Source organism: Lampetra fluviatilis, chromosome 44 (assembly GCF_964198595.1).
Source record: "Lampetra fluviatilis chromosome 44, kcLamFluv1.1, whole genome shotgun sequence".
Classification (NCBI taxonomy): Eukaryota; Metazoa; Chordata; class Hyperoartia; order Petromyzontiformes; family Petromyzontidae; genus Lampetra; species Lampetra fluviatilis.
In genome coordinates this window covers 198429-217032 of record NC_136318.1, presented here as the reverse complement: position 1 = coordinate 217032, position 18604 = coordinate 198429, and positions in this window count along the sequence as shown.

Here is an 18604-nt window from a genome sequence, read left to right as displayed (position 1 = left end):
GAATCGGGTAATTTGCTTCGTATGCAGTGCGATGCTATAGCTGATAGCAATCAGAGAGCCTGCTACCAGTTGCGAGGCTTTGTATACAAGATGTACTGGCCGGCGTGGAAGGGTAAGCGGAGGCCACTACGAGAGAGGCGCTCGCTTACAGCTCCCTCGAGTGGAGGAGGCCCCTTCCGACGGCAATGGCCTGACCGATTCATCGCAGGGCGCACCTTTACCCTCCACAGTTGTGAATGACGGCATCACGATTACTCAGATGTAATGTTGCTCTGTCTATTTCTTTTTCTACACACAGGAAACGGACGATGCGTGTAAAGGATACTTTGTTCGTACGCTGAAGGTCACATTCAAAGAGGTGAGGTTAACTGTACGGTGCATTCCCGTTCCTGTTCACATTAACGTCGGTCAGGCGTGAGGGTTGGCGGATCGTGCAGGTGTTGTGAAACTGCCGCCCCGTGGGTCTCCACGAACCAGAACCTGGCCCTGCCAGGAGACGGTGGTACAGCAGGAATGTGGACTCCACCTGTTTCGTCTGTATGGGATTGAGTGTTTCCCCCTCGCCACCCGTGGATTTTCCCCCAGTGCTCCGGTTTTCTCCCACACATGAACACTCATTAATTGACCAATAACACCTTATTATAAAGATAGGACCGCAGAGCTTGGGAAATTGTTGGCATCGGCTCATCATGTGGCTGCATTCACACTTTTCTGTGGTTCCTCCTTGCGCCTCTGAGTCCATTCTCTCTCTGCGAGAGTGAACAAATACAGCTGCGTGTTTCAAGTGATAACTCTATACTGCACTGCCAAGTATGCACAACGTCACACATACGACAGTAACGACTCTTCATGTAAATTGACTGCCAAGCTTGTACGTAAATAATAAAGTAAATATACTTTACTGTACGGTAACAAGTAACTTTTTTAAAGAATAATGGCGTTTATTAACAGTCAGTGTTGAATAAATGGCCACTTTCCGGCCGTGTCAAAATTCAATTGAAATATTCCGGGGTTCCTTGATCTCCTTGGGGACCCTATGCCTCAGCTTGTTCCACGTGTACCTGGGGCTGCCACCGATTCCATCATAGGAACGTGGAATCTTCACCACTCTGGCTCAGGGCCGCAAATGGTAATTGAGTAGGGATACATCGCTGATATTGGGTGCCGTGGTGGCGAGATGTTAGCTCACTCGCCTGGTATGCAGGAGGTCGTGGGTTCGATCCCGACCCTGACGCCTACATATTTGGAGTTTGCATGTTCTCCCTATGGTCCGGTGGATTTTTCTCCGGGTCCTCCGGTTTTCCACTCCACATTTAGAATCAACATGTGTTTAGAGTATTTTGCTGCTATACATTTCCACGAAATTAGCCACTTCGTTGAACTATCAGTTGTGGCCAGGTTGCTCCTGCGTGGGCGTGAGGCCGTGTGCACTGACATTATAATCGGTGACGTGTGAGGAAATGGTCCTTCTTCAAAGCACATCAAGAAGAAGGACCCTTGCTCGAAACGTCACCAATTATATAATTATATATGTGTATATTCTTCTTTTAAAATGTATTTACGGTGCTATTGTGTTTTTTTTCTTGTTAATTGTGCCTGTGTACACTGCCAACGCAGTAGCAGCATCACCAGATTACCTGGTTCTAATAATAAGTTTACTACTACTGTGACTGCCACCTGCTACTGCCTGTAGTCATCATGGCGATGAAGTGATACCAATGGTAGTCGCTGTGATGCTGTTTGAAAGCTTTTTATGACTGCTGATGGTACTGCTGATATCCAGGCGGTGGTGGCCACTCACGTGGCCTGTAACCCAGAACGGAGAGGCAGCAGCGAGGGTTGGTGGATCACACGAATGTTGTGAAACTCCCTTCCGGTGGGTGTCAGAGAGGTGCCGTACGGCAACTGTGGACCCCACTGGTTCTGTCTGTGTGGGATCGAGAGTTGCCCCCTCCACATGTTCGGGTTTTCTCCGGGTGCTCCAGGTTTCTCCCGGATGTAAACACTCACAAATAGACCAATAACACCTTAATATGAAGAGGACTGCAGAGCTTGGGAGGGGGAGTTTGGCACCAGCTGAACCACTTGGTTGGACGCGTAATTATGATTGATGATGAGAACATTGCCGTTCGTGTGTTTATTAATGAACCACCCCTATCGGACGTCTGTGAATAAGCGGATTCATAGTTACCAGCTTTTAACTGTAAAACCTTCTTGTACGTTTGAGGTCCTTGCCTATACATTCTGGCAGTTCACCAGCATTGGTTTCAAGCCAAACCCGATTGCTGATGAAATAATGAATGTCGAGACCGGTCTGTAGTTTTGCTTGCGTTGAACGAACGCTGGTGAAATTATGAACTCCCTAGAAGGCCGCGTGGCTCATGGGATGTGAGAAACAGAAATGTGAAGAAGGCGTACTGTCCGCGATGTTCCTTCTCCGTGTTGAAAGGGTCCTTGTGCAATCCCCACCTCTGCTACAGGAAACCAGGGAAATATTCCATTTCCAGTTTCCTTCATGGCCAGACCACGGAGTCCCAGAGTCTCCGCACAGCATCCTCTGCATGGTCGCCCACATTCACAGGAAGCAGGGGGCAGCCGCCAGCCCCATCTGCATGCACTGCAGGTACCGCCGTTCGCTCGACCCGTCGCGAACGGCCAGCGCAGGTCCATCACGCCGCCCGCGTGGCCTCTTCTCGCAACGGCGTCGTCGGCGGTGGCCGCCGCCTCCGCCGCTCTCCGTCTGCCTTTCCGGCGTCGCTGGCGATTTGTCCGATCTGTGCGTTTGTGGGTGAGGTGAGCGGGGGTGGGGGGGTGGGGGGCGACCCCGGGGGGGACGGCGCCTCTCCCGTGCGGGGGTCGTAATCAACTTGGGACATCGACCGCCGACGAGGCAGACCCCCGGGCGCAACAATGGCCGCCTCCTCCGATTGGAGCGTCCGATCGTCGGCAGAGCCTGTTGTGGATCCAGCATTGGCGCTTGCGGCGGCATCGACCCCTAGGAAGGCGCCTTTGGCATCGCTTGCAAAGAGACCGCAGCCAACGCAGGATCCCTTTGGAGTAACGTCCAGGTTTACGAGCCGTACAACAGCAGCGATGGAAATGCACCGCTCCGGTAGAACTTTCAGTTTTGCGATCCCAGAGTGCCGATGATTACGGAAGCCAGGCCGACCGGGGGTCTGCCTCGTCCTCCCGTGCTCGGCGTGCGTCCCGAGGAGACGAGTTCCGCCACTGCCTCCGCTGTGCGTCTGGTCTCGCCGCTCAGTTGATTTTGTGTGACCAGGCGAGAGAGATCAAGAGGCCACGATAGGGAGTCTCAATTGCCAGAGTGACCTCGGTCACCACAATGACAAAAGCAAAACAAATGAAGTACAACAATGAAGCAAATAGAAAACAATGGAAGGACAACGGTGGCACAAGACGAATACACATTTTTTTTCACAAACATAAATCAATGTTAAACCATGGAGCGTGTCCTTGTGAGTGAGTGTGAGTGAGAAGTTGGGTGGGTGAGTGGGTGCATCTGCAACTGAGTGGCTCCATCACTTGCAACCAAATCTCTAGGACATGACTGTGTGTGCAGGGTGGCCCAAAAGTCAAAACACGTGGGGTTATTCCACTTATTATTACACTGACAATCAAACATTTTCATTGTTTATTTTATTTAACATGTTGTCTGTTATCATTATTAAGATCTATTTTTCTCCCACCTGTGGGGTCACCTCACATCCGTTGTTTACAAAACCCGACCAAGAACCCGGAATGAATTGAGGCAAAACAACATTGATAAATGTTCAAAGATTACACAGTTTTAATGTTAAGAAGAGTTCTAAATGAGTGTTAATTGAAGTCAATTCGAACATTTGTTAAAATAAAATATATATAATAACCCTATGTGTCCTGAGTTTTGGGCCACCCCATATGTATGTGTTCAGTTTGTTGTCCTTCCCCCGCACCTCCGATTAGCACGGTTGGCTATGTACGGTGCGAAAGAAGTTCAACATACGACATTGCTCTGGAGAGCCAATATAGTTCGATGGACTAAGAAATATGTCTGCTCGTGTTTGCTTTCACCCACGATGCTCCACGGCGATGCGTGATGAGTTTATGTACTGCGCTGGTGTTGTGTTGGACCAGGCCCCGTAGTTTACAGGGAGTACTCTTGCCGATCACGTCTGGCTCTGCCGGTGAGACCCATGAGGTTTGAGACCGGTCCAGAGTTTGCTCACGTCAACAGATGCTGGCGGATAACATTGGTTTGGACAGCCAAAACGCCGACGGCCTTTAACGTGTTGTTATTTTCCTGTGGAGACACGGAGCGGAGCTTTGCTTTTATTGCAAACGTCTGACTATTTATCGGCCAAATCAATGCACAAAGTGAGAGCCATATCCTGCTCAAGCCAGCATTGAGCCAGTGCTGATATCCCGTTTACAGCCCTGAACCACTTGTGAAAATGCCACATTACTTATGACTGAGACGAGTATATTTTGCGTGGTGTGCAGGGCAATCTACAAACACCCCACTGAATTCTAATGGCCATATTGTTGACAACAGGCGGTTGAAGGTTGTGACAGCGATGCTGCACATTGTGCACCCTGAGAGCATTAATGGACGATACGGGATTTGAGGCTGGCTATGAGACATGCAAGTGGCTATACAATGCCGACGTCGTTTTCTCTCTGGTGGTTTCCCTCGCTCTATGTGGTTTGTGTGATTTCAAGCTGTATATGCGGCCAACCTATTTCTACCCAAAACTCGCTCGATTATGCACTTCAAATTCACTCACATGCGGCTACGGACGTGCGACAATATTGCTGCGAGTATTTTGCGTCTACTGCGTGTGTCCCGCGTGCGCTACTCGGCAGGCAGCTGTCATCGGCGGTTTCGCTTTGTGCCCCCTTTTTTGGAAAAGCGTATACTAGTACTGCCGCATAGAGCGAGGGAAACCTGCATTGCGATGTCTCCCTAGTGTTTGAACGGAGTGTCTATAATTGGATCGGGCTCGACTGTATAACGTCTCCATGTGCGTGGCGTGCGCAGCGCTGGTTGTGGAAGAACCGGAGCGCTCTGTGTCATCCATTACACGTGGGACCTCATCAAGTCGAAGGTGCAGTCATAGCTCAGTATCCACGCGGGATGTCTAACACGACATTGATTTCTCCTTCACACACGTTGAGCGGACACTCTCGTCATCTCATCCATCGCACTGAGTTCACCCACCACAGTTCACAGCACAACAATGCACCCACTCGGTCAAACACTCACTCAACACACAAAGACAAAGATCCCCCGTATAACCTTACAGTTATCTTGGGGCAAGTGCTGTTAGCGAGCACCTATGAAGGCCGGCACGGCACACGAGTTGGTGGGTGGCCAACACCACGCCCGGCCTCCTTTGTCTCCCTGGTCACCATGTTTAAACATCGCACCAGGTACTCATTTGAGGGTGAGTCGACCTAGGGTAGGCCCAGAACTCGTTCAGATAATCAGCACTGGTGTTGGCCGTGAGCGGGAATCGAACCCGGGTCGCCGGGTTCGTAGCACAGCGTGCGAACCATTGGATTACCGCTCCCCACTTACACACTCGCCCACCTGCTCACTCACCCAATCACTTGTCACACTGCAAGTTACAACACATCTTCTTGCACTCTTATATAATATTACAACTCTGACAGTGGTGCTGTCACTGGCCGCTTGACGTGTTGAGCCTTTGCGCCTGTGCTCCGTGGCTGCGTTTAAATAAAGACCGCTGCTCTCAGTTTAGCATTTGCAGACGAGTGCTGGCCTTATTCTGCGCTAATCTGCAATGCAGCGCTTTACGCCTGGATGTCCCTCGTCCAACGCAAAATCAAATCCGTGTGGATGTTTCATCATGGGACGGCAGGGTGGTGGCGGCGAAGTGATGACGCTTGTACCTCACGGCAACTAGGCTCTGGGTTTGATTCTCGACTTGGGTGCCTGTCTGTGTGGAGTATGTGTGTTATCTATCCCGCTGTTCTGCATGGGTTTCCTCCGAGTTCTCTTGATTCCTGCCACGGCAGAAAAAAATTATATAGCTGGAAGTTACGCCAGGAGCATTGCCTCAGACTGCAAAACTTTGGCAGGGCCCTCCTGGATGGGAGTCTTGAGACTCAGTGAGGCTTTCCTGGGTAAACAGGTGCAATAATAATAATAATTTACTTTATTTGTTTTTCTGTGCATTTCCAGAGAATAGAAGAAAATTTCAGCATCTTCAATGTGATCCAGGAAATACGGACACAGAGGCCAGCAGCTGTTCAAACCAAGGTATTTTATTTCTTTGAAATATACAATGAATGGAGTAATATGCACCCTAACTGGGCTTGCTCATCTACAATTCATGTTCATGTCAATAGACTGTGTTTGTTTTCCGTATGTGAGGTGAGTTCACTTACAAAACCACAACCTAAGTTCCATCGTTAAACATGTGTAGTGACATGATGACACCTGCTGGCTGGGAAAGGGAAGCATGGCTATGGGCACAGTCAAGGGAACACCCAATCGGAGAGGGAGAGGTATCTGGGGCAAAGGTAGCAGGTGGAGTGAGCCGAGATGCTCCGGGAACCTGCTGGAAGGTTCCACAGAGGGCGTGGCCGCAGACGGGGCCTAGCCACGCCTGGGGGGATATAAGGGGGTTCGTGTGTGGGGTCTTGGGTCCTGACATCTCTCTCCGTCGTCCGGCCACGTGGAAGATCTGTGGGGTTTCCATCGTAATCATCGTCACGCCGCCAGCCAGCGGCGTGGCCGAGTGAGGGCGGTGGGACCACGCCGAGTGATCGGCTGTGCGTAGCCAGTAGAGACGTTAATATCTAATTGTTGTACTCAGAGTGAGAAGAATAAGGTGGGCCTGTCTTGTGCCCAGGGTGAGAAATAGAAGAAGAAGTACCCTCTACACGACGTGTCGTGGAAGTCGCTCATTACACATGTATGCTGTTAAACTTCTTTCGCACCGTACGTAGCCAACCGTGCTAATTGGAGGTGCGGGGGAAGGACAACAAACTCAACACAAATGTAGACGAGAGCGTGTGGGTGAGGCAACGACTCTCTGCTGTGCCTCTCCCGGTGCGGTGTGCAGGACCAGTACGAGTTTGTGTATCGCGCCATCTCCACGATGTTCTCCAACGAGCTGGACAAGAACCCAGACTACGAGAACCTCAGCGCCCACTACGAGAAGCTGGTGAATGCGCCCGTGCAGGCGAGGAGGCCCAGCACAGCCACAGCTCGATATTTATAATTGTTCTGCATTTAGCGTTGAAAGATCGGCAGCAATTTATGTACTTTTGCTAAAAGCACTTGTCCAAAAGTATTTTCTGTATTTGTGTGCGCGTATGTTTTGTGCAAAGGAATCCTACTATACAGATGTGCTGCAGAGCGGCAAACCAATGCAGAGACCCTGCATCCCTCTCAAGACATCTCGCTTGTACGTATGAGCCGTACGCACCCCAGGTGGACCGGGCGGATGCGAACGCGTGGAGCGGTGTAATACGCAGGCTGCCGTTGCTGCCATCTTCCTTTTATTCCCATTCTTGACGCCGTGCAGGATCAACGGGTGAGTTAACGCCACTCTCATCGCCGCCTCTTGTGTGTGTCGTCCCGTAGAAGCGTTCCGTCGCCAAACGCCGGCGATCGCGCCGAAAGCCCCACCAAATCTCCTGTGAGAAAAAAGATCTTCCCACCGGCTGAGGACAGTGGCAGCAGTCGCAGTGGTGGCGGAAGGAAACCCGCGGAGCTGCCAAGCGAACGGTGTGGCAGGGACGACGCGGTGCAGCCCAGGTGGAAGAGCGACTACGAAGTTGTGATCGTCCCCGAGAAGCCGATGAGGAGCAGGCCGTACGAGACGTACGGCGCGCCGGTCACGCCGGACTACGAGAACCTGTTCGTTTCCAACGGTGGCAACGGCGGCAACGGCGGCGGCAAAGCCCGCGTGGGCGGTGGTGGAGCGGCCCAGCACTACGAGGTCGCGGCGCCCTCCCCCGGCCCGCCGCCCGCTGACCCGAGCGGCGTGGACCGCCTGTACTCTGTCGTCACTCCATGCAATCGGAGGCCTGGGAAACTGGCAAAATCCTCCTCGGTCGACAGCGGCAGTGAAGGAGGAGGAGGCGGCGGAGACAGAGGACAGTCATCGGTGCCGGGGGGGCTCGTGACCCCCCTCTACTCCCAGGTCCAGCCGCCCAGGCTCCCGGCCGCCATCTACAGAGAGGCATCACCACCTCAAGGTGTTGGATGTATATTATAATAATACAATAATAATGATATGTAGATATAACTACTCGATCTGACCCAATAATGCTTTTATATTTGCATTGTCAATTATGAATCATCACAGGCTGCGAAAACCCACAAGTTGAACTCATTTATTTGGTGATGCAGCGGCTTTGGCATCGGTGCACACATAACAACAAACTCAGCACGTTCGTCAGCAACGGTGTGGCCTTAAAAGAAAAACTATATAAGAGGTGACGTTTCGTGCAATGCGCCTCCTTCTTGATGCGTTATGGAGAAGGGTCACTGCCCAAAACGTCACCTCGTTTTTCCTTTTTAGGCCACACAACGTTATTGACGAATGTGTTGAGTTCCATGTTAAAAATCATAATGGTGCTGGGTGGGGCGGTGCCGCAATTCATAACGAACTGCGCTGTGAGCATGGCAAACTGATGTTAAATCCCAGTCATGGCTAGCAGCGGACGTGAGTGATATCTGAACCGGTCCTGGGTCCTCACCGACCATGGCGCCTGCTGTATATTTGGAGTTTGCATGTCTCTCTCCCCGTGGTTGCATGGATTTTTTTTATCTGGGTCATCTGGTTTTTACCTCCACATTTAGAAACATGCGTTTAGAGTATTTGGTTGCTATAAATTCCACATGATTAGTCACTTTGTTGAGCTATTATTTGTGGCCAGGTCGCTTCTGAAAAATAGCTATATAGTTCAGTGGGCCTTACCTGGAAAATACATACTTTATAGGTTAGTTTTAATTTAGTTTAAAGCTCCTGGGTTCGAATCCAGGTTTCAGGGTTCTCAAATATCGCGAGTTAACGATCTTAGCCCGGTCGCCAGCGACTGAGCAAACAACCTCATTCATGATTAAAATTAAGAGAATTAAAAACAATGGTTAGACTGTCATGTGATGAACATTACTCTCATATGGCAGGATGAGAGGGAAAGTCGTGCCCTCTAGGACATGAAATCGGTCACTGCAAGGGACCTCAGAGGTAGCTCTGTGATATCCGTTTCCTTCACGTTTTGATGATGCCGATAAAATTGAGGGAAAATGGCAACAAAAGAAAAAACATTCCAACAATGCTGCCGACGTCACCTCTCGCGTGTTCCGTGTCATCCTCGGCCTGATGGTTTTCTCTGAATTCTCCCGCAGGGCCGATGGCTGGGGCTGCCTCCCACAGCGAGGATGGAGGTGAGGCCTAGGTGTTACTCGTCCTGTGAGAGTTTAGGGTTCGTGTTTTATGAGGGCTTAACTCGGCTCTTAACCTGGCGTAGCTAGACAGGCAACCGTAGAGTTGCCGCCTGTCTGGGTTTGACATGGACACTTCAGAGATTGGTGTCTGTGTTTGAGCGGCAGGAGTTGCGTTGTACCGATATTTGGTGTTGAACTTCAACTTTAGACCGCACAGTGTTGATAGGCTTAGGTTGACTGAGAAATATATCTGCGTTTGGTCTACAGTGAAACGGTGGCAACCGCAGGTAAACGACTGTTATTGGAGAAGGATGGAGGTGGTCCGGTGGCTTAGAGTGTCTGTGATATTGGACTGCAGAGCACTGAGCCAACATCGGCATCTGAATTTCGAGTCCCAGCCGTCCGCGATTAACCTGGAGTTCAAACAGGAGCACAGCCACACTGTGGAGGTTGGGGAAGCCTTACTTGCGAATGGTTAACGGTGGTTACTGGTTGGACTGCAGATGCTCGGTGACCCGCGAATAGTTTGCAAGTTTGCGAGTGACCGTGTGCAAGGTTCGCTTGTGCCGTGTCGCACACAGCTCTGTCGGCGGCGTGGACCAGGAACTGTGCTGCATCGTCGCAGGACAAAACGGAGTATGTCATCACGGCTCCAGACGGAGCAGGTGAGTGGGATGCAGCGGCTCTCTTTCAGGATGGTCTTGAAACACGTTTTGCAGAAGGGGTGATGTTGCTGCTGTGTCATCCCAATTGAGTAATTTTCAGGCATTTTTTTTGCATTGGGATGTATGGTCAATACCAGTTACATTGTGTGGGGTTTTAGCTATGGAAGGAAACTGGAGAACTTGGGAGGAACCCCATGCACAACATAGGAAAAACATACGAACGCCATTCAGGAAGGCACCCGAGTCGGGAATAAAACTCGGGCCCCTCTTGCTGTGCGGCATCGTGAGCATTACCCAACTCGGACAGTGACGCTGGTCACACAATTGGCTTATCATGCGCACGTCACGGGACCTTTTGCGTCCAACGTGAAGCAGACAGAGCGTATTCTGTGGTTAATACACCCACTGTAATAACCAGGGCGGCCTGCTGGATTCGAACGGTGAACCTCTGCAACACGCGTTGAGCGCGGTGGCGCTGGACCCCGTCACGGTATTCGAGCATCGTGGGCAGGTCCTCTAATCCGTGCTTCTCGACTTTCCCAAGCTCTTATAATAATGACTTACATGCACAAGGCGCCCTTAAGCAATAGATTCCAGAGTGCCGTAATAACCTCGCTCAATTCAAGAAGCGTGTTACATTCTTGTCTTTTAAAACTTTGACGGCGCCATTTGTTGCTGGCCGCTTGACGTTTTTGGCCTTTGGGCCTCCTGTGCTCAGCGACTGTGTACAAAACTAAATCACCCAGAATGCACCCAGGGTTGAGCCTGGATAGTGCATGGATGGGCAGTGGCCGTGCAGTCGAGGCTGTGGTTAGTGGGGGGCACTGCAGCAACATCACTTGTGCTGCACCGCCCCCCACCTTCACCAACCCGCACTGACCAGCGTGGTGAAGTATGGTCAAAATATGCAACAACGGGGAGGCCCTCGTCCAGCAGTGGATTGACAAAACTGGGCTGTACATGCACAAGTCCACACATGTACACGAGTTATTACGTGCATTTTCTGAGCATCGTATATCTCATGATGCTCAGGACACTCAGACTGAGATGTTCCATAGGAAATAAGTTTCCAGGTGGATTATTTTAATGTAAACAATATACAAATGTTTTCCCTTTACAAGAGTAACAAATCACCTATTAACGCCATTCCTCTCATCTAAGAAAGGTCTTAGATAACAGGAAGACTACAGCATGCGCATGTGTGCCAAGCACATTCAGCAGGCGTACGTGTGCATACGTCTGTGCGCACATGGTCGGCTCAAATGAGTACCTGGTACTCAAAGGCGGTCAGGCGTGGTGCTGGACATCCGCACCCTTGCGTGCATAGGTGCTCGAAGCATTTGCCTCAACAGTCTGCTTCGGCTATCGGGGGGATCTTTGTGCACGTGTTTTGTGGATATGAGGATTGGTGGCACCCCTCACATGCACATGCGCACTGTACTTTTAACCTGGGGATCCGAGTTTGATTTCTGCTCAAGGCCAACATCTGTGATTTACATCTGAACCGGTAATGGGCCTCCCCTAGGTTGACTCAGCCTTAAATGAGTACTTGGTGCGGTGTGTAAAACATCAGCAATGGAGGAGACAAAGGTGGCCGTCCGTGGTCCTGGCCACCCACCCTCTATTACACCGTGCCCGCTTTCATATGTGCTTGCTAACAGCACTTGCCCCAACAGTCTGTTAAATGCTACATGGGGAGCTTTGTCTTTATCTTTCTGGATTATAGGAAGCCCAAATTAAAAGAGTTTCACTGAACCATTGACTTTCTATGAAGATGAACTTATTTTCTAGCCCTGGACGGATGATGGGCTGAGGCACCTCCCGGCCAGCGTCCCTTCTGATTGTACTTTGAGTGTTCTGACCACAAATGCGTTTTCTTTACGACCCACAGATGACACCCTCTTTAAAGGAAATCAAAAAACCACATCCCTTCCATTCAACATCAAGCAGGGTGTCAAGATATTTGGAAAACAACTCTTTGGAAAGTCCGAGGTATGACAACAAATATTATAACTGCCGTTATTTGTTTAATAATTTTGCATTTTTATGCATTTTTTAAAATTCACATTACAATGTTTGTTTTTTGTATGCTCAACTTGTTTTTTCTGGGTTTCTCATTCAGCCACCCAGTGCAGCCACCACAGAAAAACCAGGTGAGACCAGTTCAGTGAAGTCCACATGACCCGAGTTCACTCTTTGAAAGTTGAACCCTTCCAAATTTCAATAAAACTCAACACATCCGTCGATAACACACACTGTGGCCTTAAAATAAAATAAAACGTTGGGAAATATTTTGTGCAATGGCTCATCCTCACCGCATATACATCAAAGAAGGGCCATTGCCCAAAACGTCTTCTATTATATATTTTTTCCTTCCAGGTGGGGTTATTGGTGATTGTGTTGAGCTTTTCTGATAATTGTGCTTATGCACCACTGCCAACGCAGCAGCCTCACCAAATAATTTGTTACATTTCAGTGGGTTCAGGTCATTCGCAGTGATTGTTAATCACCGAGCACGAAACTACAACGTAGGTTTTCGCCGTTGTGCCGTATAGCTCCGCCATGCGTCTTCTGGTTGTACTGTTTGTCGTTCAGCACGTCCGCTGCTTCAATGCTGGCAGCTTCTTCAGGAACTGAATTCAGTACAACAACAAAAAGACATCTGAGAACCACTAAGTAATACGTTTCCTGTCTTGTGAGTGGTCAGTTTGTTTTACTGACCATGAGCCAAAGTGATGGGTTTCTCAACTAGTTGGTGAATTCAGCCCAGTCATCAATTCATGCACACAAAAACCCATCGTATCCATTTAAGTTTTTCATCCAGTTCAACACCGAGATTTAAAAAGCAGAAATACTCAACACACGGCCTCACCCAGGCGACTGCACTTGGATTACAAATGGCTGTGAAAGCGTACGGGGCTGCCATCATCGAGGGCATATTCCTGATGCAATGTGAGGTTATGCTTACTGAAGCAGTTCACGTAGGAGATTTCTTTATTTCATGATATGATACCGACAGCACAGATGCATTGATTGTAGGAATAACGAAAATGTCCATCGCGCCGCAACACGGCTAGTCATTTCAAGGCCACTGAAATATGAGGGGATGTAGGACGCTGCATGTATTTGTAACATGTCGTGGTTTTAACAGTGTTTCCCTTGATCTGTGTTAGGGGTCATGAAAGCAGCTAATAACTCAGATTATGAAGACGTTGAAACCTCTCAGAACCATATATCAAGCACGGCTGCCGTCAATACATCAAACATGGGTACAGTGTTTTTGGTTTACACTCATCTGAACCATCCTGCCTCTCTAAACACACCCCAACTGGTACCTGTGCACCTGTTTTTACCGTAATTAAACTCACATTGAGAAAAGGTTACTTAAGCATGGATATATATAGCCACATCCACTGCAGGAACTAGAGAAGTTAAGGATTTGAATATTTTGGCCGTTTAAATTCCCCAATAAAAACAACACTTTTGGATGTACTTACCATTTACATGCAACTTCACAGGGTGGAGCAGTGGCACAGTTGTTAGCACACCATGTCATGATCCCGGTGGCTCAAGTTGGATTCCCGGCCACGGCAAACATCAGTGGTGGTTATAGCCGAATTGGGAACGGGACGAATCCATCAGAGCGGAACTGAATCCGAATCTCAGCTCAGCTTCCAAATCCGAAACTAATTAAAATATCCATCGCTTAAGTTTACAAAAGTCAAAAAATCAAACCAATCACAATTCGCGATCATTTCCACGTGCCGAGACTACGACCGCCAGCAGCTACGATAACTGGGAGCTCAATTGCACCTGCGTCAATGGCACCTGCGTCAATGGTACCTGCGCCACCCTTGTGTGGCTCAGGTGCAAATTGTGCATGTTGGGGTGTGGGAATAGAACCCAGGATGCTAGCTGGGATCTTAGGTTGACGTTTGCCACCATCACCCAAGCAGGCGTAGTGGTGTCCCCTGATAAACGAGCGGGACCTGGTGAGCGTGCTGTCGCGATAGGGCTGGCCCCGACTTCCTGCCGTGAACTGATTACATAACGACAGCTGATGGAGTTGCTCGCGGGTGCTTTTATTGGTTATTCTGGGAATTGAGGGGGCACAGCAGCCTCGGCTACTTGCCTGGTGCGTCTCGTGCATTGCCCCTCAGTTCCTGCGCACACTTAACACAATTAGCAGATCATATGCTTCCTTTACATATCTGTCCCTCCACATGGAAAAAGTGAGTTTTGTTTTATGAATTCCAACTACCACATGACCTTCTGGTAGTGCATACTACCTGCAGCATTGGTTCAACACAAGCAAAACTCTGGACTGGTTTCAAAATAGTGTCTCATTCATCAGAAGAATCAGGCTCGTTTGAACCAATACTGGTGAACTGTCAGGGATTCCTCTCAGTTAGACATGGGTCCTCGTTCAACCCAAACCTATATAATACATGACACGTAGATTATTTGTGCTGTACTAGTGACGAATTGGCATGTTCTGTTTACGTGACAACCCTTACTAGATGGCTGTGTCGGGTGGTGGCGGGTTTTAACGACACATTTATATATTTACGCGATCAACCCCCCCCAAAAAAACCTCTTATGGATGATATTGGTCGCGAAAGCCTCCTACGTGTTAAACTGAGGTAGAGTTTTCCTTTGGATGTTTCAATAAGATACATGCACCCTCCCTTTTTCCCTCACTCTTGCCTTCCACAACCACTCAGCATTTTTAACCACCTACCCTGCACCCCCCCCCCTGTCGGCAGTAATGAGTCGGTCTGTGTGTATGGTCTGTGTTTGTCGTTGAATGCCTGTAGGGTTTGGCCACCGCCTTGCGAGGCCACGGGGCCCGCGGCAGCCTCCGGCAGACTGGCCCAGCTTCTAAACGATAATTTCAGCGCCAGCGACGGCCATTAGTGTTTCTTGTTTATAAATCAAATATGAATGTAAATTAATAAAAATAACATTTAAAAAAATGAATGGGGCACACTGAAGTTTCGTTTGCAAACAACAATTCAAGGAGGTGAAATTAAGCACATCATAACACCTGTTTTATTGCCAGAAATGGTAAAACCTATTCTTATATGTAAGTGAATAGTTAAATGAGTGGTGTGGTCGAGTGATGAGCATTGAGGTAAATGCAGATAGTGTGGTGGTGAGGTACCTATGTAGTAAAGTGGCAACGTCATTGTAATTAGCGTGGCGAGTGATCATGTTGATTGCTAAAGTTCTATGGTTGAATAGTGTGGTGAGAGTAAGTGCCGTGGTTGAACAGCGTGGCCAAGCGGCGTGGTAATGTGGTCGGATGGTGAGACGATTGGTGAGGTTGGATGTTACACCGGGCAGGAGACGAACGGGTGGCAGGAGAGGGATAGGGCCCTGGTTACACCGACGGCAACTCAGCACACAAGCGGGAGGATAAGGTTCAATGTAATTTAAAAACGAACTGGCACAGAAAATAAAATATAATGAACTAAAATAAAAGGAATTTACAAGCGCATCAAAAACGGTGGTAGTGGGTCAGGACGGCTGCACAAACGCGCTCTGCCCGGTGCGTTTTCAGTTTTGCATCGCTGTTTTTCGGCATTGATTGTCCAACGTTTCGCTCAAAAAAGCAAACCGTGGACCGGTTTCGATATTCAATGTCTCATCAGAACCGCTGGCATAAACACTTTCTTCCACATTCAACTTCAGTTACAGCTCATAGGCAAAAACTGAAAGTAAAATAAAAACTTCTGATACATTTCAATTAAGTGCAGGAGGTTGAGAATGTCTGATTTCGACACTGTCAATGTTTCTGCCACCATCCCTCAGTACCGCTTGCTTTATTCTGCTACAGTTGACAGAACCTTCCAAGACTATGGCCATAAATATTTGCGCTAAAACTTTTATAAAACTTCACTGTGAATGGAGTATTTTTTTACATCGTTGATGTAATGTACAGTACCGATGAATGTTCATTAAATTATACAAAGTGAGTGCATTTGTATAATCGTTATTCACTTGTGCATTCAAAAGTGTGACTTTCTGTTGCGAATGCAAATGAAAATACCATTGTTTTTCTTATACATTTTATGCGATGCGTACTGTTGTTTGTTATTGTTTGTGACAATGTCAGGTCGGCATTTTTTAGCTTTACTCAAATACCTTGAACAACCAGAATTATCTCGAGTAACACCGTTTTTTTTTATTGCTTTACGATTGTTTAAATGGTTTCCATGTTGTGGTTGTGCTCTCGATATCTGTGAGACTTACCAGCTGCTGTACATTGGGTTGTGGGATATTTCTGGTATCTTGGATTGCTTCATAAATACCAATGTTGATGGTGATGTATTTAAATGTTTTCTTCAAATAAAAGCTATATTCCATATGTACTTTCCTGAATCATGATTTGTATTTTTATTTACATTTCTACACTTCCTACATATCAATGTATGGCTGTTCAGTCTGTAAAAAGTTAAGTGCCTTTTCATAGACTGAACAATCTAGACAAGTAGATTTGGTATTCATTTGTATTGTATAGCAGCATCTGTTCATGTTATTGCAGTCATAAGTAGAAAATACTTTTCTAAATCCAGCTTGTACAAGTGGTTTGTGGGCCTCTAGATTGATTGTTGTGAACAATTGTAATAATATACCGTGGCTGTCATTCTCAATCAGTTTTCAGAATTTCTCAAATCAGTTGTCAGTTTGAGGCACCTCTCCGAAGAAGAGGCTTTGAATGTCTGTAAACAGGCAATGATTCTGATCCAACAGTTCGTCCCACTTATTTGATGATTTCTAGTGATTTTATCTGATCATTGGGGCTCTTGTGGTGCCACGGCCTCGGAGCAACTCTGCAAGCGCCGCGACTCCCCCCTGGCCCCCACACTGAGCACACGCACACAGCACACACACGGAGTGTCCTGGTGGGGGATTTCCTGGCACAACGGATTTTAATCCGAAGGGTCCCTAGGAGGAAAGTCCCACGGTTTCCCGGTGCCAGGAGATTTGCCGACCCTCGCAGTACAGGTTACATTGCGGTGCCCGTGAGTTGGCCTAATATTGTATGGGCGCAAAAAGGTTCACCGGGCCAGCCGCAATCAGTCATTCGCGACATCGGGAGGGGCTGCGGTGGAATATTAAGTGAGAAGGGCAGACCATGAGATCAGGGGATCGCAGCGCCACGACCTCCCCCGACCCCCATACCGAATACACACTCGCAGGCTGCGTATTCGCCAGTCGGGCATCATTCCGGATTAACAAGAGTGAGTAATAAATTAATGAGTGCGGACGGACAGGCAATGGGTCGCAGAAGCACCAGCGGCAATTCTCCATGTAAGGACAAAAAAACCGGGCGGTAATCACAGGTAGGCGCATGATTGGCCACGCGTTACAACGCGATTCCAGGATTTTGAAGTCAGGAGGATAAAAGGGGAGCCTGGGGTTCGTTCAAAAGAGATCTTTCTTCAACCTCTTGGCCGCCAAGACCCACTCCCTGCCTACTCGAGCCGCTCGCAGCATCCGTGTGATGCCAGCGAGGGCCGCCACGAGGCAGTGATAGACAAAGCTTTTTTCGTCCTCCCTCCGACTCTCACAGCGTCCGTGCGACGTCGTGAGTACACCTACGGGGTACGTGGTAGGGCATTTGAGTATCTGGGGACTTGGGCAGTAGTAGGCTAGGCTCTTCCCCCCGGGTAGGGCGGGGTTTGCGCCAAGAGTAAAAGTTAGCACAGAGCATCGGTGTGGTGTCTGTGATTTCTGTGTGGAGCGACTGCGTGGGGGAACGTGCGGCGAGAGAGAACGTGGAGCCGCAGCGTGTTCACGTTAAGAGATAATTGCCCGCAGGTGCGAGCGCGTTCGCGCCCCCTGCGTTACCGATAGCTGCGGTGTGCACGGGTGTGTAGGTTAACTCCGTGTGGCTACGGGCCAGCAGCACGAGTATGTCCCTCAGAGAGGGCGCTAGCGTGGGGGGCCCCATCACTCGGTCAGCGGGGGGCCCAGCGGGAACCGACTGACGCAGTGGAGATGGGAGCGGAACGGGCGGACGTCGCGCCCCACTTGCCCAGCGAGGGCGGTGGGCGGACGTGGCGCCCCACACTCTCTCTATATGCCATACTGTAACGCGCATTGAGTAAATGACATCAAGTATACAATCTGGGAGATCCTCCTTATCTAAAAAAATGTTACCCACATTTTACTCCACCCCACGCAACTTGCTTTAGCGACTGATTTACCCAACTATACACCCAATGCGCACTGACCAGCGTAAAGTATGGTCATATATATATATTTGCACATGATGGAAGTAGCAATATGTTACAATCCATCACAAACTACAAAGGGACAATAAGCTGTGAGGCAATCAACCACGCCTCCCTCCCCGACCAGCTCAACACCTTCTATGGACAGTTTGAGGCAAACACAGCTACCCCTGCACCCGCAGCTCCACAGTCCCCCCGCCTCCCCCTACATTCCCTACCTCCGTCTTCCCCCCATTGCACCGACCACAGCTCTCCTACAAGCGTCCTTA